The following is a 17,359-nucleotide window of genomic DNA, read 5'->3' as shown; positions in this document are numbered from 1 at the left end:
TATTCTATTTCATGCATGTGTACTGATCAAAATATTCTATCAGCACAATGATTTGTATTAAGTTAGCATACTCATAGTGAGTCTCTATTAAAAATTTGAAAACAAAGTTTGAATTTATAAAAACATTATATTAGAAAAACTCATAATATCTTGCCTAAATCTCGTAAATATACGAAAATGAGGGTTTACTCTTGAACGGTTTAAAATACAGTGAAAATTCCTTCGAGATTTCCCACTCATTTCTGATAATACAGTCAATAGCTATGCAATTCTCTTAAACAATTTCTCATAGAAAAACGAGTTTGTAGTTATACTCTTCTCTAAACTCTTTGAAACGAAATGAAAAAAAAAATCTTTAAACTTTTATGATCCGACCTACCGGATTCGAACCAATGACCTAAGGATTATCTGCGTCAACTACAGTCCTCCGCTCTACCAACTGAGCTAAGGTCGGTTTTGTATTATAACACTTTATGCATGTTGATGATTCAAAAAAAGCTTTTTAATCAAATTTAAACTTATCAAGAAGAGGAATAGAAAAAAAGTTGACTTCATATCTTTCATGCTGTCTTGTTTTTTAAAAGTTTTTTATCAATACTAAATTTTACTGAAAACGGTAACATGATGGAAAACCGTTCAAATTGAAAAACGATCCATAAAACACAATAAGTTATTTTAAAAACTTACCAACACTCAAAATAAAAACGTAAACGGCAAGATTCAAACCTGCGCGGGCAAAGCCCCCATGATTTCTAGTCATTCCCGATAACCACTCCGGCACGTCCACTTTTTCTCTAAACTAAACTTTTATTTCAAAATAGACTAAACCGTATACCATTCTGTATCCTAAATTTTGATCATGAGTGAGAAGTAGAAGATTCCAAGGATGAAATAGTTTATGAACACAATAAAAAAGATTAGAACCATAAACCTATTTGGCTGTCTTGATTTTTTTGAATTTTTATAATATTTTCTCAATTCAAAAAATAAATTATTTCTAAAGAGCAACTTTGATGATATATTTATGCATGTAATATTGAGAGTGTGCTATGATTGTTTATATTCTTGAAAATAAAGCCAAACAAATCGTGCAACAAAGTTGGAAAAGGTATTTCACCACCCTTGTATGAACGTTGACAACTTATAGGCACAACCCACAAGCATTTGAATATAATTATGCATACATTTTTTGTTCTTTTTAAAACTCTAAAACTAAATGTTTGTTTGACCAAAGAAAATTAGAAAACTCATAGTTTTTAGTCACTTTTAAATCATTTTTCATCGTATCAATATTGAAAAAAGCTAAACATACGGATCGTTTAAGAATTCGAGCAAAACTTTTCGGTATGTTTAATTGTCGACCACCATATAACCGTTTATTATAAAATTTAAAAACCTTAATGTCACAACGAAAGAAAAATAAAAAGCTCTCATGTGGGAGCAAATTCCGACCTACCGGATTCGAACCAGTGACCTAAGGATAATCTGCGTCTACTACAGTCCTCCGCTCTACCAACTGAGCTAAGGTCGGATTGTATTCTATTTCATGCATGTGTACTGATCTAAATATTCTATCAGCAAAATGATTTGTATTAAGTTAGCATACTCATAGTGAGTCTCTATTACAAATTTGTAAACAAAGTTTGAATTTATAAAAACATTATATTAGAAAAACACTTAATATCTTGCCTAAATCTCGTAAATATACGAAAATGAGGGTTTACCCTTAAACGGTTTAAATTACAGTGAAAATTACTTAGAGATTTCCCACTCATTTCTGATAATACGATCAATAGCTATGCAATTCTCTTAAACCAATTTCTCATAGAAAAAGAGTTTGTAGTTATACTCTTGTCTAAGCACTTTGAAACGAAATGGAAAAAAAAAACTTTCAATTTTAATGATCCGACCTACCAAATTCGAACCAGTGACCTAAGGATTATCTGCGTCAACTACAGTCCTCCGCTCTACCAACTGAGCTAAGGTTGGTTTTGTATTATAACACTTTATGCATGTTGATGATTCAAGAGAAGCTTTTTAATCAAATTTAAACTTATGAAGAGGAGTAGAAAGAAAGTTGACTTCATATCTTTCATGCTATCTTGTTTTTTTAAGGTTTTTTATCAATACTAAAGTTTACTGAAAACGGTAACATGATGGAAAACTGTTCAAATTCAAAGACAATACATAAAACACAATAAGTAATTTTAAGAACTTACCAACACTCAAAATAAAAACGTGAACGGCAGGATTCGAACCTGCGCGGGCAAAGCCCACATGATTTCTAGTCATGCCCGATAACCACTCCGGCACGTCCACTTTTTCTCTAAACTAAACTTTTATTTCAAAATAGACTAAACCGTATACCATTCTTTATCCTAAATTTTGATCATGAGTGAGAAGTAGAAGATTCCAAGGATAAAATAGTTTATGAACACAATAAAAAAGATTAGAACCATAAACCTATTTGGCTGTCTTGATTTTTTAGAATTTTTATAATATTTTCTCAATTCAAAAAATAAATTATTTCTAAAGAGCAACTTTGATGATATATTTATGCATGTAATATTGAGATTGTGCTATGATTGTTTATATTCTTGAAAATAAAGCCAAACAAATCGTGCAACAGAGTGGGAAAAGGTATTTCACTACCCTTGTATGAACGTTGACAACTTATAGGCACAACCCACAAGCATTTGAATATAATTATGCATATAACCGTTTATTATAAAATTCAAACACCTTAATGTCACAACAAAAGAAAAATAAAAAGCTCTCATGTGGGAGCAAATTCCGACCTACCGGATTCGAACCTGTGACCTAAGGATAATCTGCGTCTTCTACTGTCCTCCGCTCTACCAACTGAGCTAAGGTCGGATTGTATTCTATTTCATGCATGTGTACTGATCAAAATATTCTATCAACACAATGATTTGTATTAAGTTAGCATACTCATAGTGAGTCTCTATTAAAAATTTGAAAACAAAGTTTGAATTTATAAAAACATTATATTAGAAAAACTCATAATATCTTGCCTAAATCTCGTAAATATACGAAAATGAGGGTTTACTCTTGAACGGTTTAAAATACAGTGAAAATTCCTTCGAGATTTCCCACTCATTTCTGATAATACAGTCAATAGCTATGCAATTCTCTTAAACAATTTCTCATAGAAAAACGAGTTTGTAGTTATACTCTTCTCTAAACTCTTTGAAACGAAATGAAAAAAAAAATCTTTAAACTTTTATGATCCGACCTACCGGATTCGAACCAATGACCTAAGGATTATCTGCGTCAACTACAGTCCTCCGCTCTACCAACTGAGCTAAGGTCGGTTTTGTATTATAACACTTTATGCATGTTGATGATTCAAAAAAAGCTTTTTAATCAAATTTAAACTTATCAAGAAGAGGAATAGAAAAAAAGTTGACTTCATATCTTTCATGCTGTCTTGTTTTTTAAAAGTTTTTTATCAATACTAAATTTTACTGAAAACGGTAACATGATGGAAAACCGTTCAAATTGAAAAACGATCCATAAAACACAATAAGTTATTTTAAAAACTTACCAACACTCAAAATAAAAACGTAAACGGCAAGATTCAAACCTGCGCGGGCAAAGCCCCCATGATTTCTAGTCATTCCCGATAACCACTCCGGCACGTCCACTTTTTCTCTAAACTAAACTTTTATTTCAAAATAGACTAAACCGTATACCATTCTCTATCCTAAATTTTGATCATGAGTGAGAAGTAGAAGATTCCAAGGATGAAATAGTTTATGAACACAATAAAAAAGATTAGAACCATAAACCTATTTGGCTGTCTTGATTTTTTTGAATTTTTATAATATTTTCTCAATTCAAAAAATAAATTATTTCTAAAGAGCAACTTTGATGATATATTTATGCATGTAATATTGAGAGTGTGCTATGATTGTTTATATTCTTGAAAATAAAGCCAAACAAATCGTGCAACAAAGTTGGAAAAGGTATTTCACCACCCTTGTATGAACGTTGACAACTTATAGGCACAACCCACAAGCATTTGAATATAATTATGCATACATTTTTTGTTCTTTTTAAAACTCTAAAACTAAATGTTTGTTTGACCAAAGAAAATTAGAAAACTCATAGTTTTTAGTCACTTTTAAATCATTTTTCATCGTATCAATATTGAAAAAAGCTAAACATACGGATCGTTTAAGAATTCGAGCAAAACTTTTCGGTATGTTTAATTGTCGACCACCATATAACCGTTTATTATAAAATTTAAAAACCTTAATGTCACAACGAAAGAAAAATAAAAAGCTCTCATGTGGGAGCAAATTCCGACCTACCGGATTCGAACCAGTGACCTAAGGATAATCTGCGTCTACTACAGTCCTCCGCTCTACCAACTGAGCTAAGGTCGGATTGTATTCTATTTCATGCATGTGTACTGATCTAAATATTCTATCAGCAAAATGATTTGTATTAAGTTAGCATACTCATAGTGAGTCTCTATTACAAATTTGTAAACAAAGTTTGAATTTATAAAAACATTATATTAGAAAAACACTTAATATCTTGCCTAAATCTCGTAAATATACGAAAATGAGGGTTTACCCTTAAACGGTTTAAATTACAGTGAAAATTACTTAGAGATTTCCCACTCATTTCTGATAATACGATCAATAGCTATGCAATTCTCTTAAACCAATTTCTCATAGAAAAAGAGTTTGTAGTTATACTCTTGTCTAAGCACTTTGAAACGAAATGGAAAAAAAAAACTTTCAATTTTAATGATCCGACCTACCAAATTCGAACCAGTGACCTAAGGATTATCTGCGTCAACTACAGTCCTCCGCTCTACCAACTGAGCTAAGGTTGGTTTTGTATTATAACACTTTATGCATGTTGATGATTCAAGAGAAGCTTTTTAATCAAATTTAAACTTATGAAGAGGAGTAGAAAGAAAGTTGACTTCATATCTTTCATGCTATCTTGTTTTTTTAAGGTTTTTTATCAATACTAAAGTTTACTGAAAACGGTAACATGATGGAAAACTGTTCAAATTCAAAGACAATACATAAAACACAATAAGTAATTTTAAGAACTTACCAACACTCAAAATAAAAACGTGAACGGCAGGATTCGAACCTGCGCGGGCAAAGCCCACATGATTTCTAGTCATGCCCGATAACCACTCCGGCACGTCCACTTTTTCTCTAAACTAAACTTTTATTTCAAAATAGACTAAACCGTATACCATTCTTTATCCTAAATTTTGATCATGAGTGAGAAGTAGAAGATTCCAAGGATAAAATAGTTTATGAACACAATAAAAAAGATTAGAACCATAAACCTATTTGGCTGTCTTGATTTTTTAGAATTTTTATAATATTTTCTCAATTCAAAAAATAAATTATTTCTAAAGAGCAACTTTGATGATATATTTATGCATGTAATATTGAGATTGTGCTATGATTGTTTATATTCTTGAAAATAAAGCCAAACAAATCGTGCAACAGAGTGGGAAAAGGTATTTCACTACCCTTGTATGAACGTTGACAACTTATAGGCACAACCCACAAGCATTTGAATATAATTATGCATATAACCGTTTATTATAAAATTCAAACACCTTAATGTCACAACAAAAGAAAAATAAAAAGCTCTCATGTGGGAGCAAATTCCGACCTACCGGATTCGAACCTGTGACCTAAGGATAATCTGCGTCTTCTACTGTCCTCCGCTCTACCAACTGAGCTAAGGTCGGATTGTATTCTATTTCATGCATGTGTACTGATCAAAATATTCTATCAACACAATGATTTGTATTAAGTTAGCATACTCATAGTGAGTCTCTATTAAAAATTTGAAAACAAAGTTTGAATTTATAAAAACATTATATTAGAAAAACTCATAATATCTTGCCTAAATCTCGTAAATATACGAAAATGAGGGTTTACTCTTGAACGGTTTAAAATACAGTGAAAATTCCTTCGAGATTTCCCACTCATTTCTGATAATACAGTCAATAGCTATGCAATTCTCTTAAACAATTTCTCATAGAAAAACGAGTTTGTAGTTATACTCTTCTCTAAACTCTTTGAAACGAAATGAAAAAAAAAATCTTTAAACTTTTATGATCCGACCTACCGGATTCGAACCAATGACCTAAGGATTATCTGCGTCAACTACAGTCCTCCGCTCTACCAACTGAGCTAAGGTCGGTTTTGTATTATAACACTTTATGCATGTTGATGATTCAAAAAAAGCTTTTTAATCAAATTTAAACTTATCAAGAAGAGGAATAGAAAAAAAGTTGACTTCATATCTTTCATGCTGTCTTGTTTTTTAAAAGTTTTTTATCAATACTAAATTTTACTGAAAACGGTAACATGATGGAAAACCGTTCAAATTGAAAAACGATCCATAAAACACAATAAGTTATTTTAAAAACTTACCAACACTCAAAATAAAAACGTAAACGGCAAGATTCAAACCTGCGCGGGCAAAGCCCCCATGATTTCTAGTCATTCCCGATAACCACTCCGGCACGTCCACTTTTTCTCTAAACTAAACTTTTATTTCAAAATAGACTAAACCGTATACCATTCTCTATCCTAAATTTTGATCATGAGTGAGAAGTAGAAGATTCCAAGGATGAAATAGTTTATGAACACAATAAAAAAGATTAGAACCATAAACCTATTTGGCTGTCTTGATTTTTTTGAATTTTTATAATATTTTCTCAATTCAAAAAATAAATTATTTCTAAAGAGCAACTTTGATGATATATTTATGCATGTAATATTGAGAGTGTGCTATGATTGTTTATATTCTTGAAAATAAAGCCAAACAAATCGTGCAACAAAGTTGGAAAAGGTATTTCACCACCCTCGTATGAACGTTGACAACTTATAGGCACAACCCACAAGCATTTGAATATAATTATGCATACATTTTTTGTTCTTTTTAAAACTCTAAAACTAAATGTTTGTTTGACCAAAGAAAATTAGAAAACTCATAGTTTTTAGTCACTTTTAAATCATTTTTCATCGTATCAATATTGAAAAAAGCTAAACATACGGATCGTTTAAGAATTCGAGCAAAACTTTTCGGTATGTTTAATTGTCGACCACCATATAACCGTTTATTATAAAATTTAAAAACCTTAATGTCACAACAAAAGAAAAATAAAAAGCTCTCATGTGGGAGCAAATTCCGACCTACCGGATTCGAACCAGTGACCTAAGGATAATCTGCGTCTACTACAGTCCTCCGCTCTACCAACTGAGCTAAGGTCGGATTGTATTATATTTCATGCATGTGTACTGATCTAAATATTCTATCAGCAAAATGATTTGTATTAAGTTAGCATACTCATAGTGAGTCTCTATTACAAATTTGTAAACAAAGTTTGAATTTATAAAAACATTATATTAGAAAAACACTTAATATCTTGCCTAAATCTCGTAAATATACGAAAATGAGAGTTTACCCTTAAACGGTTTAAATTACAGTGAAAATTACTTAGAGATTTCCCACTCATTTCTGATAATACGATCAATAGCTATGCAATTCTCTTAAACCAATTTCTCATAGAAAAAGAGTTTGTAGTTATACTCTTGTCTAAGCACTTTGAAACGAAATGGAAAAAACAACTTTCAATTTTAATGATCCGACCTACCGAATTCGAACCAGTGACCTAAGGATTATCTGCGTCAACTACAGTCCTCCGCTCTACCAACTGAGCTAAGGTCGGTTTTGTATTATAACACTTTATGCATGTTGATGATTCAAGAGAAGCTTTTTAATCAAATTTAAACTTTTGAAGAGGAGTAGAAAGAAAGTTGACTTCATATCTTTCATGCTATCTTGTTTTTTTAAGGTTTTTTATCAATACTAAAGTTTACTGAAAACGGTAACATGATGGAAAACTGTTCAAATTCAAAGACGATACATAAAACACAATAAGTAATTTTAAAAACTTACCAACACTCAAAATAAAAACGTGAACGGCAGGATTCGAACCTGCGCGGGCAAAGCCCACATGATTTCTAGTCATGCCCGATAACCACTCCGGCACGTCCACTTTTTCTCTAAACTAAACTTTTATTTCAAAATAGACTAAACCATATACCATTCTCTATCCTAAATTTTGATCATGAGTGAGAAGTAGAAGATTCCAAGGATGAAATAGTTTATGAACACAATAAAAAAGATTAGAACCATAAACCTATTTGGCTGTCTTGATTTTTTAAAATTTTTATAATATTTTCTCAATTCAAAAAATAAATTATTTCTAAAGAGCAACTTTGATGATATATTTATGCATGTAATATTGAGATTGTGCTATGATTGTTTATATTCTTGAAAATAAAGCCAAACAAATCATGCAACAGAGTCCCAAAAGGTATTTCACTACCCTTGTATGAACGTTGACAACTTATAGGCACAACCCACAAGCATTTGAATATAATTATGCATATAACCGTTTATTATAAAATTCAAACACCTTAATGTTACAACAAAAGAAAAATAAAAAGCTCTCATGTGGGAGCAAATTCCGACCTACCGGATTCGAACCAGTGACCTAAGGATAATCTGCGTCTTCTACTGTCCTCCGCTCTACCAACTGAGCTAAAGTCGGATTGTATTCTATTTCATGCATGTGTACTGATCAAAATATTCTATCAGCACAATGATTTGTATTAAGTTAGCATACTCATAGTGAGTCTCTATTAAAAATTTGAAAACAAAGTTTGAATTTATAAAAACATTATATTAGAAAAACTCATAATATCTTGCCTAAATCTCGTAAATATACGAAAATGAGGGTTTACTCTTGAACGGTTTAAAATACAGTGAAAATTCCTTCGAGATTTCCCACTCATTTCTGATAATACAGTCAATAGCTATGCAATTCTCTTAAACAATTTCTCATAGAAAAACGAGTTTGTAGTTATACTCTTCTCTAAACTCTTTGAAACGAAATGAAAAAAAAAATCTTTAAACTTTTATGATCCGACCTACCGGATTCGAACCAATGACCTAAGGATTATCTGCGTCAACTACAGTCCTCCGCTCTACCAACTGAGCTAAGGTCGGTTTTGTATTATAACACTTTATGCATGTTGATGATTCAAAAAAAGCTTTTTAATCAAATTTAAACTTATCAAGAAGAGGAATAGAAAAAAAGTTGACTTCATATCTTTCATGCTGTCTTGTTTTTTAAAAGTTTTTTATCAATACTAAATTTTACTGAAAACGGTAACATGATGGAAAACCGTTCAAATTGAAAAACGATCCATAAAACACAATAAGTTATTTTAAAAACTTACCAACACTCAAAATAAAAACGTAAACGGCAAGATTCAAACCTGCGCGGGCAAAGCCCCCATGATTTCTAGTCATTCCCGATAACCACTCCGGCACTTCCACTTTTTCTCTAAACTAAACTTTTATTTCAAAATAGACTAAACCGTATACCATTCTCTATCCTAAATTTTGATCATGAGTGAGAAGTAGAAGATTCCAAGGATGAAATAGTTTATGAACACAATAAAAAAGATCAGAACCATAAACCTATTTGGCTGTCTTGATTTTTTTGAATTTTTATAATATTTTCTCAATTCAAAAAATAAATTATTTCTAAAGAGCAACTTTGATGATATATTTATGCATGTAATATTGAGAGTGTGCTATGATTGTTTATATTCTTGAAAATAAAGCCAAACAAATCGTGCAACAAAGTTGGAAAAGGTATTTCACCACCCTCGTATGAACGTTGACAACTTATAGGCACAACCCACAAGCATTTGAATATAATTATGCATACATTTTTTGTTCTTTTTAAAACTCTAAAACTAAATGTTTGTTTGACCAAAGAAAATTAGAAAACTCATAGTTTTTAGTCACTTTTAAATCATTTTTCATCGTATCAATATTGAAAAAAGCTAAACATACGGATCGTTTAAGAATTCGAGCAAAACTTTTCGGTATGTTTAATTGTCGACCACCATATAACCGTTTATTATAAAATTTAAAAACCTTAATGTCACAACAAAAGAAAAATAAAAAGCTCTCATGTGGGAGCAAATTCCGACCTACCGGATTCGAACCAGTGACCTAAGGATAATCTGCGTCTACTACAGTCCTCCGCTCTACCAACTGAGCTAAGGTCGGATTGTATTATATTTCATGCATGTGTACTGATCTAAATATTCTATCAGCAAAATGATTTGTATTAAGTTAGCATACTCATAGTGAGTCTCTATTACAAATTTGTAAACAAAGTTTGAATTTATAAAAACATTATATTAGAAAAACACTTAATATCTTGCCTAAATCTCGTAAATATACGAAAATGAGAGTTTACCCTTAAACGGTTTAAATTACAGTGAAAATTACTTAGAGATTTCCCACTCATTTCTGATAATACGATCAATAGCTATGCAATTCTCTTAAACCAATTTCTCATAGAAAAAGAGTTTGTAGTTATACTCTTGTCTAAGCACTTTGAAACGAAATGGAAAAAACAACTTTCAATTTTAATGATCCGACCTACCGAATTCGAACCAGTGACCTAAGGATTATCTGCGTCAACTACAGTCCTCCGCTCTACCAACTGAGCTAAGGTCGGTTTTGTATTATAACACTTTATGCATGTTGATGATTCAAGAGAAGCTTTTTAATCAAATTTAAACTTTTGAAGAGGAGTAGAAAGAAAGTTGACTTCATATCTTTCATGCTATCTTGTTTTTTTAAGGTTTTTTATCAATACTAAAGTTTACTGAAAACGGTAACATGATGGAAAACTGTTCAAATTCAAAGACGATACATAAAACACAATAAGTAATTTTAAAAACTTACCAACACTCAAAATAAAAACGTGAACGGCAGGATTCGAACCTGCGCGGGCAAAGCCCACATGATTTCTAGTCATGCCCGATAACCACTCCGGCACGTCCACTTTTTCTCTAAACTAAACTTTTATTTCAAAATAGACTAAACCATATACCATTCTCTATCCTAAATTTTGATCATGAGTGAGAAGTAGAAGATTCCAAGGATGAAATAGTTTATGAACACAATAAAAAAGATTAGAACCATAAACCTATTTGGCTGTCTTGATTTTTTAAAATTTTTATAATATTTTCTCAATTCAAAAAATAAATTATTTCTAAAGAGCAACTTTGATGATATATTTATGCATGTAATATTGAGATTGTGCTATGATTGTTTATATTCTTGAAAATAAAGCCAAACAAATCATGCAACAGAGTCCCAAAAGGTATTTCACTACCCTTGTATGAACGTTGACAACTTATAGGCACAACCCACAAGCATTTGAATATAATTATGCATATAACCGTTTATTATAAAATTCAAACACCTTAATGTTACAACAAAAGAAAAATAAAAAGCTCTCATGTGGGAGCAAATTCCGACCTACCGGATTCGAACCAGTGACCTAAGGATAATCTGCGTCTTCTACTGTCCTCCGCTCTACCAACTGAGCTAAAGTCGGATTGTATTCTATTTCATGCATGTGTACTGATCAAAATATTCTATCAGCACAATGATTTGTATTAAGTTAGCATACTCATAGTGAGTCTCTATTAAAAATTTGAAAACAAAGTTTGAATTTATAAAAACATTATATTAGAAAAACTCATAATATCTTGCCTAAATCTCGTAAATATACGAAAATGAGGGTTTACTCTTGAACGGTTTAAAATACAGTGAAAATTCCTTCGAGATTTCCCACTCATTTCTGATAATACAGTCAATAGCTATGCAATTCTCTTAAACAATTTCTCATAGAAAAACGAGTTTGTAGTTATACTCTTCTCTAAACTCTTTGAAACGAAATGAAAAAAAAAATCTTTAAACTTTTATGATCCGACCTACCGGATTCGAACCAATGACCTAAGGATTATCTGCGTCAACTACAGTCCTCCGCTCTACCAACTGAGCTAAGGTCGGTTTTGTATTATAACACTTTATGCATGTTGATGATTCAAAAAAAGCTTTTTAATCAAATTTAAACTTATCAAGAAGAGGAATAGAAAAAAAGTTGACTTCATATCTTTCATGCTGTCTTGTTTTTTAAAAGTTTTTTATCAATACTAAATTTTACTGAAAACGGTAACATGATGGAAAACCGTTCAAATTGAAAAACGATCCATAAAACACAATAAGTTATTTTAAAAACTTACCAACACTCAAAATAAAAACGTAAACGGCAAGATTCAAACCTGCGCGGGCAAAGCCCCCATGATTTCTAGTCATTCCCGATAACCACTCCGGCACTTCCACTTTTTCTCTAAACTAAACTTTTATTTCAAAATAGACTAAACCGTATACCATTCTCTATCCTAAATTTTGATCATGAGTGAGAAGTAGAAGATTCCAAGGATGAAATAGTTTATGAACACAATAAAAAAGATCAGAACCATAAACCTATTTGGCTGTCTTGATTTTTTTGAATTTTTATAATATTTTCTCAATTCAAAAAATAAATTATTTCTAAAGAGCAACTTTGATGATATATTTATGCATGTAATATTGAGAGTGTGCTATGATTGTTTATATTCTTGAAAATAAAGCCAAACAAATCGTGCAACAAAGTTGGAAAAGGTATTTCACCACCCTCGTATGAACGTTGACAACTTATAGGCACAACCCACAAGCATTTGAATATAATTATGCATACATTTTTTGTTCTTTTTAAAACTCTAAAACTAAATGTTTGTTTGACCAAAGAAAATTAGAAAACTCATAGTTTTTAGTCACTTTTAAATCATTTTTCATCGTATCAATATTGAAAAAAGCTAAACATACGGATCGTTTAAAAATTCGAGCAAAACTTTTCGGTATGTTTAATTGTCGACCACCATATAACCGTTTATTATAAAATTTAAAAATCTTAATGTCACAACGAAAGAAAAATAAAAAGCTCTCATGTGGGAGCAAATTCCGACCTACCGGATTCGAACCAGTGACCTAAGGATAATCTGCGTCTACTACAGTCCTCCGCTCTACCAACTGAGCTAAGGTCGGATTGTATTCTATTTCATGCATGTGTACTGATCTAAATATTCTATCAGCAAAATGATTTGTATTAAGTTAGCATACTCATAGTGAGTCTCTATTACAAATTTGTAAACAAAGTTTGAATTTATAAAAACATTATATTAGAAAAACACTTAATATCTTGCCTAAATCTCGTAAATATACGAAAATGAGGGTTTACCCTTAAACGGTTTAAATTACAGTGAAAATTACTTAGAGATTTCCCACTCATTTCTGATAATACAATCAATAGCTATGCAATTCTCTTAAACCAATTTCTCATAGAAAAAGAGTTTGTAGTTATACTCTTGTCTAAGCACTTTGAAACGAAATGGAAAAAAAAAACTTTCAATTTTAATGATCCGACCTACCGGATTCGAACCAGTGACCTAAGGATTATCTGCGTCAACTACAGTCCTCCGCTCTACCAACTGAGCTAAGGTCGGTTTGTATTATAACACTTTATGCATGTTGATGATTCAAGAGAAGCTTTTTAATCAAATTTAAACTTATGAAGAGGAGTAGAAAGAAAGTTGACTTCATATCTTTCATGCTATCTTGTTTTTTTAAGGTTTTTTATCAATACTAAAGTTTACTGAAAACGGTAACATGATGGAAAACTGTTCAAATTCAAAGACGATACATAAAACACAATAAGTAATTTTAAGAACTTACCAACACTCAAAATAAAAACGTGAACGGCAGGATTCGAACCTGCGCGGGCAAAGCCCACATGATTTCTAGTCATGCCCGATAACCACTCCGGCACGTCCACTTTTTCTCTAAACTAAACTTTTATTTCAAAATAGACTAAACCGTATACCATTCTCTATCCTAAATTTTGATCATGAGTGAGAAGTAGAAGATTCCAAGGATGAAATAGTTTATGAACACAATAAAAAAGATTAGAACCATAAACCTATTTGGCTGTCTTGATTTTTTTGAATTTTTATAATATTTTCTCAATTCAAAAAATAAATTATTTCTAAAGAGCAACTTTGATGGTATATTTATGCATGTAATATTGAGATTGTGCTATGATTGTTTATATTCTTGAAAATAAAGCCAAACAAATCATGCAACAGAGTGGGAAAAGGTATTTCACTACCCTTGTATGAACGTTGACAACTTATAGGCACAACCCACAAGCATTTGAATATAATTATGCATACATTTTTTGTTCTTTTTAAAACTCTAAAACTAAATGTTTGTTTGACCAAAGAAAATTAGAAAACTCATAGTTTTTAGTCACTTTTAAATCATTTTTCATCGTATCAATATTGAAAAAAGCTAAACATACGGATCGTTTAAGAATTCGAGCAAAACTTTTCGGTATGTTTAATTGTCGACCACCATATAACCGTTTATTATAAAATTTAAAAACCTTAATGTCACATCGAAAGAAAAATAAAAAGCTCTCATGTGGGAGCAAATTCCGACCTACCGGATTCGAACCAGTGACCTAAGGATAATCTGCGTCTACTACAGTCCTCCGCTCTACCAACTGAGCTAAGGTCGGATTGTATTCTATTTCATGCATGTGTACTGATCTAAATATTCTATCAGCAAAATGATTTGTATTAAGTTAGCATACTCATAGTGAGTCTGTATTACAAATTTGTAAACAAAGTTTGAATTTATAAAAACATTATATTAGAAAAACACTTAATATCTTGCCTAAATCTCGTAAATATACGAAAATGAGGGTTTACCCTTAAACGGTTTAAATTACAGTGAAAATTACTTAGAGATTTCCCACTCATTTATGATAATACGATCAATAGCTATGCAATTCTCTTAAACCAATTTTTCATAGAAAAAAAGTTTGTAGTTATACTCTTGTCTAAGCACTTTGAAACGAAATGGAAAAAAAAAATTTCAATTTTAATGATCCGACCTACCGGATTCGAACCAGTGACCTAAGGATTATCTGCGTCAACTACAGTCCTCCGCTCTACCAACTGAGCTAAGGTCGGTTTTGTATTATAACACTTTAAGCATGTTGATGATTCAAGAGAAGCTTTTTAATCAAATTTAAACTTATGAAGAGGAGTAGAAAGAAAGTTGACTTCATATCTTTCATGCTATCTTGTTTTTTTAAGGTTTTTTATCAATACTAAAGTTTACTGAAAACGGTAACATGATGGAAAACTGTTCAAATTCAAAGACGATACATAAAACACAATAAGTAATTTTAAGAACTTACCAACACTCAAAATAAAAACGTGAACGGCAGGATTCGAACCTGCGCGGGCAAAGCCCACATGATTTCTAGTCATGCCCGATAACCACTCCGGCACGTCCACTTTTTCTCTAAACTAAACTTTTATTTCAAAATAGACTAAACCGTATACCATTCTCTATCCTAAATTTTGATCATGAGTGAGAAGTAGAAGATTCCAAGGATGAAATAGTTTATGAACACAATAAAAAAGATTAGAACCATAAACCTATTTGGCTGTCTTGATTTTTTTGAATTTTTATAATATTTTCTCAATTCAAAAAATAAATTATTTCTAAAGAGCAACTTTGATGGTATATTTATGCATGTAATATTGAGATTGTGCTATGATTGTTTATATTCTTGAAAATAAAGCCAAACAAATCATGCAACAGAGTGGGAAAAGGTATTTCACTACCCTTGTATGAACGTTGACAACTTATAGGCACAACCCACAAGCATTTGAATATAATTATGCATACATTTTTTGTTCTTTTTAAAACTCTAAAACTAAATGTTTGTTTGACCAAAGAAAATTAGAAAACTCATAGTTTTTAGTCACTTTTAAATCATTTTTCATCGTATCAATATTGAAAAAAGCTAAACATACGGATCGTTTAAGAATTCGAGCAAAACTTTTCGGTATGTTTAATTGTCGACCACCATATAACCGTTTATTATAAAATTTAAAAACCTTAATGTCACATCGAAAGAAAAATAAAAAGCTCTCATGTGGGAGCAAATTCCGACCTACCGGATTCGAACCAGTGACCTAAGGATAATCTGCGTCTACTACAGTCCTCCGCTCTACCAACTGAGCTAAGGTCGGATTGTATTCTATTTCATGCATGTGTACTGATCTAAATATTCTATCAGCAAAATGATTTGTATTAAGTTAGCATACTCATAGTGAGTCTGTATTACAAATTTGTAAACAAAGTTTGAATTTATAAAAACATTATATTAGAAAAACACTTAATATCTTGCCTAAATCTCGTAAATATACGAAAATGAGGGTTTACCCTTAAACGGTTTAAATTACAGTGAAAATTACTTAGAGATTTCCCACTCATTTATGATAATACGATCAATAGCTATGCAATTCTCTTAAACCAATTTTTCATAGAAAAAAAGTTTGTAGTTATACTCTTGTCTAAGCACTTTGAAACGAAATGGAAAAAAAAAATTTCAATTTTAATGATCCGACCTACCGGATTCGAACCAGTGACCTAAGGATTATCTGCGTCAACTACAGTCCTCCGCTCTACCAACTGAGCTAAGGTCGGTTTTGTATTATAACACTTTAAGCATGTTGATGATTCAAGAGAAGCTTTTTAATCAAATTTAAACTTATGAAGAGGAGTAGAAAGAAAGTTGACTTCATATCTTTCATGCTATCTTGTTTTTTTAAGGTTTTTTATCAATACTAAAGTTTACTGAAAACGGTAACATGATGGAAAACTGTTCAAATTCAAAGACGATACATAAAACACAATAAGTAATTTTAAGAACTTACCAACACTCAAAATAAAAACGTGAACGGCAGGATTCGAACCTGCGCGGGCAAAGCCCACATGATTTCTAGTCATGCCCGATAACCACTCCGGCACGTCCACTTTTTCTCTAAACTAAACTTTTATTTCAAAATAGACTAAACCGTATACCATTCTCTATCCTAAATTTTGATCATGAGTGAGAAGTAGAAGATTCCAAGGATGAAATAGTTTATGAACACAATAAAAAAGATTAGAACCATAAACCTATTTGGCTGTCTTGATTTTTTTGAATTTTTATAATATTTTCTCAATTCAAAAAATAAATTATTTCTAAAGAGCAACTTTGATGGTATATTTATGCATGTAATATTGAGATTGTGCTATGATTGTTTATATTCTTGAAAATAAAGCCAAACAAATTCATGCAACAGAGTGGGAAAAGGTATTTCACTACCCTTGTATGAACGTTGACAACTTATAGGCACAACCCACAAGCATTTGAATATAATTATGCATACATTTTTTGTTCTTTTTAAAACTCTAAAACTAAATGTTTGTTTGACCAAAGAAAATTAGA

At 31.2% G+C, this 17,359-nt stretch overlaps 35 non-coding genes across 35 annotated transcripts; all 35 read right to left on the bottom strand.

The window, feature by feature from the left end:
• Window positions 1–369: 369 nt before the first annotated feature.
• AT1G57400 lies at window positions 370–454 on the bottom strand. The gene is given in 2 exon segments: window positions 370–405; window positions 417–454. It is a non-coding gene; the product is annotated as a tRNA-Tyr (tRNA).
• A 251-nt stretch (window positions 455–705) lies between these two features.
• Window positions 706–787, bottom strand: AT1G57390. The gene has a single exon. It is a non-coding gene; the product is annotated as a tRNA-Ser (tRNA).
• Window positions 788–1,446: 659 nt separating this feature from the next.
• Window positions 1,447–1,531, bottom strand: AT1G57380. The gene is given in 2 exon segments: window positions 1,447–1,482; window positions 1,494–1,531. It is a non-coding gene; the product is annotated as a tRNA-Tyr (tRNA).
• Window positions 1,532–1,904: 373 nt separating this feature from the next.
• Window positions 1,905–1,989, bottom strand: AT1G57370. Its single transcript is given in 2 exon segments — window positions 1,905–1,940; window positions 1,952–1,989. It is a non-coding gene; the product is annotated as a tRNA-Tyr (tRNA).
• A 248-nt stretch (window positions 1,990–2,237) lies between these two features.
• AT1G57360 lies at window positions 2,238–2,319 on the bottom strand. Its single transcript has one exon. It is a non-coding gene; the product is annotated as a tRNA-Ser (tRNA).
• Window positions 2,320–2,792: 473 nt separating this feature from the next.
• AT1G57350 lies at window positions 2,793–2,877 on the bottom strand. Its single transcript is given in 2 exon segments — window positions 2,793–2,828; window positions 2,840–2,877. It is a non-coding gene; the product is annotated as a tRNA-Tyr (tRNA).
• Window positions 2,878–3,250: 373 nt separating this feature from the next.
• AT1G57340 lies at window positions 3,251–3,335 on the bottom strand. The gene is given in 2 exon segments: window positions 3,251–3,286; window positions 3,298–3,335. It is a non-coding gene; the product is annotated as a tRNA-Tyr (tRNA).
• A 251-nt stretch (window positions 3,336–3,586) lies between these two features.
• Window positions 3,587–3,668, bottom strand: AT1G57330. The gene has a single exon. It is a non-coding gene; the product is annotated as a tRNA-Ser (tRNA).
• A 659-nt stretch (window positions 3,669–4,327) lies between these two features.
• AT1G57320 lies at window positions 4,328–4,412 on the bottom strand. Its single transcript is given in 2 exon segments — window positions 4,328–4,363; window positions 4,375–4,412. It is a non-coding gene; the product is annotated as a tRNA-Tyr (tRNA).
• A 373-nt stretch (window positions 4,413–4,785) lies between these two features.
• On the bottom strand, window positions 4,786–4,870 carry AT1G57310. Its single transcript is given in 2 exon segments — window positions 4,786–4,821; window positions 4,833–4,870. It is a non-coding gene; the product is annotated as a tRNA-Tyr (tRNA).
• Window positions 4,871–5,118: 248 nt separating this feature from the next.
• Window positions 5,119–5,200, bottom strand: AT1G57300. The gene has a single exon. It is a non-coding gene; the product is annotated as a tRNA-Ser (tRNA).
• A 473-nt stretch (window positions 5,201–5,673) lies between these two features.
• Window positions 5,674–5,758, bottom strand: AT1G57290. Its single transcript is given in 2 exon segments — window positions 5,674–5,709; window positions 5,721–5,758. It is a non-coding gene; the product is annotated as a tRNA-Tyr (tRNA).
• Window positions 5,759–6,131: 373 nt separating this feature from the next.
• AT1G57280 lies at window positions 6,132–6,216 on the bottom strand. The gene is given in 2 exon segments: window positions 6,132–6,167; window positions 6,179–6,216. It is a non-coding gene; the product is annotated as a tRNA-Tyr (tRNA).
• Window positions 6,217–6,467: 251 nt separating this feature from the next.
• On the bottom strand, window positions 6,468–6,549 carry AT1G57270. The gene has a single exon. It is a non-coding gene; the product is annotated as a tRNA-Ser (tRNA).
• A 659-nt stretch (window positions 6,550–7,208) lies between these two features.
• AT1G57260 lies at window positions 7,209–7,293 on the bottom strand. The gene is given in 2 exon segments: window positions 7,209–7,244; window positions 7,256–7,293. It is a non-coding gene; the product is annotated as a tRNA-Tyr (tRNA).
• A 372-nt stretch (window positions 7,294–7,665) lies between these two features.
• Window positions 7,666–7,750, bottom strand: AT1G57250. The gene is given in 2 exon segments: window positions 7,666–7,701; window positions 7,713–7,750. It is a non-coding gene; the product is annotated as a tRNA-Tyr (tRNA).
• A 248-nt stretch (window positions 7,751–7,998) lies between these two features.
• Window positions 7,999–8,080, bottom strand: AT1G57240. Its single transcript has one exon. It is a non-coding gene; the product is annotated as a tRNA-Ser (tRNA).
• Window positions 8,081–8,553: 473 nt separating this feature from the next.
• On the bottom strand, window positions 8,554–8,638 carry AT1G57230. Its single transcript is given in 2 exon segments — window positions 8,554–8,589; window positions 8,601–8,638. It is a non-coding gene; the product is annotated as a tRNA-Tyr (tRNA).
• Window positions 8,639–9,011: 373 nt separating this feature from the next.
• AT1G57220 lies at window positions 9,012–9,096 on the bottom strand. The gene is given in 2 exon segments: window positions 9,012–9,047; window positions 9,059–9,096. It is a non-coding gene; the product is annotated as a tRNA-Tyr (tRNA).
• Window positions 9,097–9,347: 251 nt separating this feature from the next.
• On the bottom strand, window positions 9,348–9,429 carry AT1G57210. Its single transcript has one exon. It is a non-coding gene; the product is annotated as a tRNA-Ser (tRNA).
• A 659-nt stretch (window positions 9,430–10,088) lies between these two features.
• AT1G57200 lies at window positions 10,089–10,173 on the bottom strand. The gene is given in 2 exon segments: window positions 10,089–10,124; window positions 10,136–10,173. It is a non-coding gene; the product is annotated as a tRNA-Tyr (tRNA).
• Window positions 10,174–10,545: 372 nt separating this feature from the next.
• On the bottom strand, window positions 10,546–10,630 carry AT1G57190. Its single transcript is given in 2 exon segments — window positions 10,546–10,581; window positions 10,593–10,630. It is a non-coding gene; the product is annotated as a tRNA-Tyr (tRNA).
• A 248-nt stretch (window positions 10,631–10,878) lies between these two features.
• Window positions 10,879–10,960, bottom strand: AT1G57180. The gene has a single exon. It is a non-coding gene; the product is annotated as a tRNA-Ser (tRNA).
• Window positions 10,961–11,433: 473 nt separating this feature from the next.
• AT1G57170 lies at window positions 11,434–11,518 on the bottom strand. Its single transcript is given in 2 exon segments — window positions 11,434–11,469; window positions 11,481–11,518. It is a non-coding gene; the product is annotated as a tRNA-Tyr (tRNA).
• A 373-nt stretch (window positions 11,519–11,891) lies between these two features.
• Window positions 11,892–11,976, bottom strand: AT1G57160. The gene is given in 2 exon segments: window positions 11,892–11,927; window positions 11,939–11,976. It is a non-coding gene; the product is annotated as a tRNA-Tyr (tRNA).
• Window positions 11,977–12,227: 251 nt separating this feature from the next.
• On the bottom strand, window positions 12,228–12,309 carry AT1G57150. The gene has a single exon. It is a non-coding gene; the product is annotated as a tRNA-Ser (tRNA).
• Window positions 12,310–12,968: 659 nt separating this feature from the next.
• Window positions 12,969–13,053, bottom strand: AT1G57140. The gene is given in 2 exon segments: window positions 12,969–13,004; window positions 13,016–13,053. It is a non-coding gene; the product is annotated as a tRNA-Tyr (tRNA).
• A 373-nt stretch (window positions 13,054–13,426) lies between these two features.
• Window positions 13,427–13,511, bottom strand: AT1G57130. Its single transcript is given in 2 exon segments — window positions 13,427–13,462; window positions 13,474–13,511. It is a non-coding gene; the product is annotated as a tRNA-Tyr (tRNA).
• A 247-nt stretch (window positions 13,512–13,758) lies between these two features.
• Window positions 13,759–13,840, bottom strand: AT1G57120. Its single transcript has one exon. It is a non-coding gene; the product is annotated as a tRNA-Ser (tRNA).
• A 659-nt stretch (window positions 13,841–14,499) lies between these two features.
• On the bottom strand, window positions 14,500–14,584 carry AT1G57110. Its single transcript is given in 2 exon segments — window positions 14,500–14,535; window positions 14,547–14,584. It is a non-coding gene; the product is annotated as a tRNA-Tyr (tRNA).
• Window positions 14,585–14,956: 372 nt separating this feature from the next.
• On the bottom strand, window positions 14,957–15,041 carry AT1G57100. Its single transcript is given in 2 exon segments — window positions 14,957–14,992; window positions 15,004–15,041. It is a non-coding gene; the product is annotated as a tRNA-Tyr (tRNA).
• A 248-nt stretch (window positions 15,042–15,289) lies between these two features.
• Window positions 15,290–15,371, bottom strand: AT1G57090. The gene has a single exon. It is a non-coding gene; the product is annotated as a tRNA-Ser (tRNA).
• Window positions 15,372–16,030: 659 nt separating this feature from the next.
• On the bottom strand, window positions 16,031–16,115 carry AT1G57080. Its single transcript is given in 2 exon segments — window positions 16,031–16,066; window positions 16,078–16,115. It is a non-coding gene; the product is annotated as a tRNA-Tyr (tRNA).
• Window positions 16,116–16,487: 372 nt separating this feature from the next.
• Window positions 16,488–16,572, bottom strand: AT1G57070. The gene is given in 2 exon segments: window positions 16,488–16,523; window positions 16,535–16,572. It is a non-coding gene; the product is annotated as a tRNA-Tyr (tRNA).
• Window positions 16,573–16,820: 248 nt separating this feature from the next.
• Window positions 16,821–16,902, bottom strand: AT1G57060. The gene has a single exon. It is a non-coding gene; the product is annotated as a tRNA-Ser (tRNA).
• Window positions 16,903–17,359: the final 457 nt, after the last annotated feature.

Source organism: Arabidopsis thaliana (genome assembly GCF_000001735.4).
Source record: "Arabidopsis thaliana chromosome 1 sequence".
In the NCBI taxonomy this organism is placed as follows: domain Eukaryota; kingdom Viridiplantae; phylum Streptophyta; class Magnoliopsida; order Brassicales; family Brassicaceae; genus Arabidopsis; species Arabidopsis thaliana.
This window is presented reverse-complemented; position numbering and strand designations above follow the sequence as displayed.